We start from the raw sequence: 6,367 nt of genomic DNA, 5'->3' as shown, positions 1-6,367 counted from the left end.
CTTCCTTCCTTCCTTCCTTCCTTCCTTCCTTCCTTCCTTCCTTCCTTCTTTCCTTCCTTCCTTTCCTTTCCTTTTCTTTCTTTTCTTTCTTTCTTCTCCTTTTCAGAAATATGTTTTATATCAGAAGTAAGTGTGAAAAGAACATTGTCTGGTCCAAGGACTGGTACCCTTTAACTATAAAGTGTCAGCAAATAGTTCACTTTTTGTGGGCCATGTGATCTCTGTCACAATGACTCAACTGTGCTCTTGTGACATAAACAGAGCCATAGACAATACTTGTAGGTATTAGTGTGGCTGTGTCCTAATAAAATTGTATTTATGGGTGCTGAAATTTGAATTTCATGCAAATTTTTTGTACCAATAAATATCATCCTTTTGAATTTTTTCTAACAACTAAAAAATGTAAAAAGTAAAAATCTTAACTCACAGACTTTACAGAAAGAGGCATCAGTGTAGGTCTCTGGTCAGAGGCCAATTCAGCTCTGATGTCTGCCTGGTTCCATATGCTAAAATTTGGCATTTAATGTTTCTCTCAAAGACGTGACCTCTGTCTAAAAGATCACTTTCACAATTTCGATTCCATGCTCAAAATCCCCAGACTTATCTTTTATTCTCTGTCTCTGCATACCCTTTGACCCTTAACACTAAACTCAAGTGATTTATCTTTCATGAAATCTCTCCTTATCTTTCTTCTTTCCTTTAGCTTTTCAGCTGAGGCTGTCATAACAAAATAACACAGACAGGATACTTTAAAGATCAGAAAAGTATTTTTCACAGTTCTGGAGGCTGGAAATCCACGATCAAGTAGTCAGCAGGTTTGGTTTCTCCAGAGGCCTCTCTCCTTGGCTTGCAGATGGCTGCCTTCTTGCTGTGTCCTCACACGGCTTTTCCTCTTTCTGCATGCATGCCTAGAGTCTCTCTCTCTTATTCTAAAGACCCTACCCTTATGACCTCGTTTATTATCTTCTTAAAGGGCCCATCTCAAAAAACAGTCATATTGGGGGTTAGGACTTCAGCGTCCTAATTTGGGGGAAAGAAATTCAGTCCATGACACCCTCAATTAGATGCATGAAACTTAAGGAGAGCAAAAAACTCAGCAATCAAGACAGATAATATTTTAATACAATATTTAAAAAATAAAAATCAATGCAAAAAATCAATGAGAAAAAAATCAAAATTTTAAATAAAGCCAGGATCAATATTATTGATTTTTCTTTTTGTCTCAGACTTTAATATGGCTCAGCATGACACTGACTTCTTCCTGTTTGCTACTTCAGCCTATCCTTCATTTTGGTCCCGTTTTCACTTATGATATGTAGCATCCCCTTCCTTGATTATGAATTTTTGAAATCGGGGATTCTAACTATAATTGCTTCCTCAATTTTTAGCACACTATCTAGCATATAGTAAGTACACAGTAATCATGTACTTTTAAAATGTGTACCCTCTGATGTGGCATAAGGGTCTAATGTAGCCACTTAAATATTTGGAATACTTTTAAAAATCAGAAATGTGTAAAGAAGTATACTACAATGAACTTTCCCATGATGTTTATGATGAAAACATTTTGTGTAAGGCAAGTATTTCTGGTAAGTGAAGAAATTGGAAGAGGATGCAAGCAATGTAAATGATAATATGATGGTACCTATGAGATAAGAGGAAGAACAAAATCTTTTTGAAAAATATACTATGCAGCAAAGTCATACATGAGGCTTGTCATATGGGATACTTCCTTTAAACTTCACATCTTTAGTTTAAATTTATAGGTGAGAAAACAAAGGAGTTAAGAAGTTAAGTAATTTATAGCCCATAGCCAAGTGCAGATTAGAGAGGATTAAATCATTCTGAATCCCATAAGACTCACTTCCTAAGATTCTATTTTGGTACACATTAAGGAATAGACATTATTCTTCTCTCAAGGGATTTACATTAACATAAAAGAATAACAAAGAGTAATGCAAATCCTTAGTGGCTTGAGGATTCTGGCACAAAATTGTCTCTGAAATTAACCATACTGCTCTTTCAAATTTCTCCTGCCAGACAGTGAGCTGCTGGAGCATAAGTGCTGTCCTACTAAACTGTATTCACCATGATACCACAGATTATAATGAATGCATTTTGACTTTTTCATTACAGTCACACCTGGTTTGCAGCAAACAGGGAGTTCATCAAGCCTGGAGAAAGGGACGTTTCCCAGATCAGCACAGTGTACCCACACGTTGGAGGTACTCAGCCACAAGAACTCATGAAGTACATCCCAACTATGCTTCTGGTTCCCGTGAGGAATTTACAGCCCCATCCTCCCAAAATCTGGCACTATTACTATGATTCTACCTTGATGTCTATTCACCAGAGGACCTGTTCTTGGTCTTTTGTTACCCTGCATTTATGGGTTACAGTTTTTTTTGTTTCCAGCCTCGTAAACTTGTCACCACCACTACCATTCAGAAGTCTGAATGTAATTGCTCTTTGCTTCCTGTCCTACGGCAAAAGTCTTCTTTGTTTTGACAGAGAATTGTTGACATGGGTTAGCGTGTGTTAACACGCCCAATGCTTGCTTCTAAGACTAAATTCTTAGAATTACTGTTTACCTTTGCCCACATGGGTGGGAAGATGAGATGGCGGGGGTGTCTAGAAATATGAGGGCACCTGCTGTTATAACTTTGATAATTGTGTTTGTCAGGTAGTCATCACCTCCTTATGGGGGTGGTATATTTCAATTCTCAACATGTTCAAGAGAATGAGAAGCTTCCCCATGTGCCCCTTAGTGGCAGCAGCAGAACCTGAAAAGAAACTGGGAAAAAATCATATTCATGATGTGTATAAATATTGAGAAAGTGGCAACTGAACAAATAAGGTAATCTTTGAAATCCTAACTTCCTTTCTGCCTATAAGGATAGAGGCAGCTGGAATATAAAGGTAAAGGACACTGGCCTTAAATCCAGCAAATTTGGGACAAATCTCAGCTAGGCTGCTCACCTGCCTATGTAGCCATTAGCATGTTACTCCATGTTTCTTCATTAGTATGTGGAGGATAATAACAAGCTCGTTTTAGGATTGTTGAGAGGATATCAAAGGAGGTGCTAATGAAGCTTAAGCTGCAATGCCTCTCACTTGCAAAGGTCCTTAACTAATTTTATACTAAAATTGTGTACCTTTTAAAAATGTAAACATTTTAGGTTCGAAAAAAATCTGAATCCATGATTGTTTGAATCTTTCTCTTTTTAAAACACATTTAATATCAGATACTAGCAAGAGGAAGACAACAATTTATGGCAAGAAATGGAATACTTATATTTTTAACCAACTCTAAGATAACATAAAAGCATATGAGGTATTTAGGTAGGAAGACATTTATTTAGAAACCTAACAGCATAATAGAAATTATAGTGATTTATTCCATTTACCTTATTGTGTTAATCTATATATACAACATTTTCTATACAGTTCTTGTTATAACTTGTTTGCATTTTGGATTTCAGCATGATCAGGTGAATGTAAAACTTGAAATTAAATCTGGAGCACAAGAGGAAGTGTTGGCGTTCTATAGCAGCAAGGACACTTACCTCATTTTAATAATGAATTAGTAATATGTCTAATATTTAGTAATCACTTACCATGTGATGGGGTTGTTCTTAGGACTTGAACAGTATTAACTCACTTAATTTCCAGAAGTAATTTGAGAGGTAGATTCTATCACCGTTTTCATTTTACAGGTGAAAAACAGGGATACAGAGTAGTTAAGCCACTCCTCTATTCTCACAGAGCTCAGCTATTATATAGAGGAGACAGGACAGAAAGCCAAGATGTCTTACTGTACAGGCGATAGCCTCTGCCATCATGACAGACTGCCCTCTGTAACTAAGGAGAAGGCACCTTATAAGAATAAACACGAGGGCTGGGCACAGTAGCTCACACCTGTAATCTTAGCATTTCGGGAAGCTGAGGCGGGAGGATCACTTGGGATGCAGAGCTTGAAGCTGCAGTGAGCTACGATTTCACCATAAGGTGCGTGAAAGAATGGGGCCTTGTCTCGAAAAATAAAATTTTTACAAATAGTAAAGATGAGAAGCATCCAGAGATTTGGAATTGGGAAGGGGATAATACTTCCATGTTATGACATTGATTTTGTAAGTTAAAGATACCGCAAAGTCAATAGTTGAGTACATTGGGGCAAAAAGAAAATATGAGGTAGTCATCTTGGATTAAAACAATGAATTTACTAAGAAAACATTGGGATTTTGGGGGAGTTTTAGTTTAACATTTGAGGCTATACATGTAAAAAGATATCAGCACCATTTTAGGATTTTTCTTCAACAACCTTTAGCTCCTTTCTTACTTTTTATCCTAGGTAGGTGTATTAGTCTGTTTTCACACCGCTAATAAAGACATACCTGAGACCAGGTAATTATAAAGGAAAGAGGTTTAATTTAGTCACAGGTACACATGGCTTGGGAGGCCTCACAATCATGGCAGAAGGCAAGAAGGAGCAAGTCACATATTACGTGGCTGCAGCAAAGAGAGAATGAGAACCAAGCAAAAGGGGTTTCCCCTTATAAAACCATCAAATCTTATGAGACTTATTCACTGCCATGAGAACAGTGTGAGGGAAGCCACCCTCACGATTCAATTATTTCCCACCAGATCCCTCCCACAACAGATGGGAATTATGGGAGCTACAATTCAAGATGAGATTTGGCTGGGGACACAGCCAAAACATATCAGTAGACATTTGGACTTCATTAATGATTGGCTGTTTTCTCATGAGTGTGTCAAAGTAGAAACAAAAGAAAAGGTATTAAAAGTATTTGCAATGAACTGGTTATAGTTCTGGGCCATGCATTCTATAGTTCTGTGTTAGTAAAGAGGACATAATATGTGCAGACATGATAAAGTGAGTAATAGTTCCAATGAGGATAAAGAGTTAATGGAATAAGAGACTAGAGTAAGCAAGCTGAAAAGACCAGAGTTAGTGATCTAAAATTAGACTTTTAGCTTTCAAGGCTTTGAAAGAAGCAATGTTATTGTTGATGACAATGTCTAAGTTTGAACAATTATTGTGAGTGACTTAAGTAGGAGTAAAGAAAAAGTATGGCTCTTGAGGAAGTCAAGGAATTGAAATGCTAGCGCTGCTATAGTTATAAAAAATGGTAGAAGGACCAGTAATGGAGAGCAAATTAGCGAGCTAGTTTGTAATGCCATCAAAAGATTAAAGGGAAATAATCAGAAAATGGTAACTAATAGCAGATTAGCTGTCAGAATGACTAAAGTGTCAAAAAGCATAAAGTTTTCAAGGAAGAATGTAAAACAGTGATTTAGAATAGGGACTGGCAAACTATGAACTGTGAGCTAAATCCTTCTCACACTTTTTTTTTTTTTTTTTTGCAATAAAGTCTTATTGGAACACAGCTAATCCCATTCATTTATGTATTGTCTATTGCTGTTTTGGAGCTACAATGGCAAAGTTAGATAGCTGCAAATATTTTCTCTATGTATCATTACAGAAAACGTCACAGACCTCTGATCAAAAAGTAGTATCAGGACACTTACTGCATGTTTAAAGTCCAAGATACCTGGAGGGGGAAAACGCTATTTATTTGAGAGAACTGCAGGGAAAGCATTGTCCAGAGTCCCTCCAAGTTTTTCTTCTAATGAAGTGGTATAGAGTTCAGAGTATAGAGTGGTAATTTTATCACTTAGAGTTTTCTCTGTATAACGAACTTTAAAGATAGTTACTGACACAAGTTCAGCCATCTGCCAGTATCTTCATGACCCAATATGTTTTCTGGCATTCTTCTCTGCCATCCTTGGCAGGTTGGTTTGGGGCACTTAAGCTTTTCATTGCATGATCTCAATATTATAATAAAACAACCTTGAATCCAGGAAGCTGGAGTTGGGTATGGGTTGGCTAGAAAGTGACCTTTTCCAAGTAGTTCTTCCTTTATGTCAGTTAAGTCAATTTCTCAAAAGTTTTTTAGAAGACATCATGAACTAAATCAATGTCAAGAATTGCATCAATGTCAAGAATTGCAGTTGATGCAATTCTACTCTACACCTGCTACAAATAATGCAGGGAAATCAAGTACCTGGCAAAGATGAAGGTGACTATCATGACTTAGTCTACTAATGATTCATTTGCTTCCCTAAACAAAATGGGAAGTTAACAGCAAGGGAAAGATGGAAATGAAAATAGAATAGGGACCTTTAGGTGTGCTGCAACCTTTAGAAGAGTTTATTGTTCTCTTACACTCTGAATTTCAGAGAGCACACCAGAGAGGTTAGGTAAAATGGAAAAGAATGAGAGAGGTAGTCAGATCATTGAATATATAAAGCCTTATAGGGCTAAATAACCTGGATGATGGTTGGT

The sequence above is a fragment of the Mandrillus leucophaeus genome, unplaced genomic scaffold (assembly GCF_000951045.1).
Source record: "Mandrillus leucophaeus isolate KB7577 unplaced genomic scaffold, Mleu.le_1.0 Scaffold717, whole genome shotgun sequence".
Taxonomy (NCBI): domain Eukaryota; kingdom Metazoa; phylum Chordata; class Mammalia; order Primates; family Cercopithecidae; genus Mandrillus; species Mandrillus leucophaeus.
The sequence above is the reverse complement of the archived record's forward strand: the minus strand, read 5'-3'. Positions refer to the sequence as shown.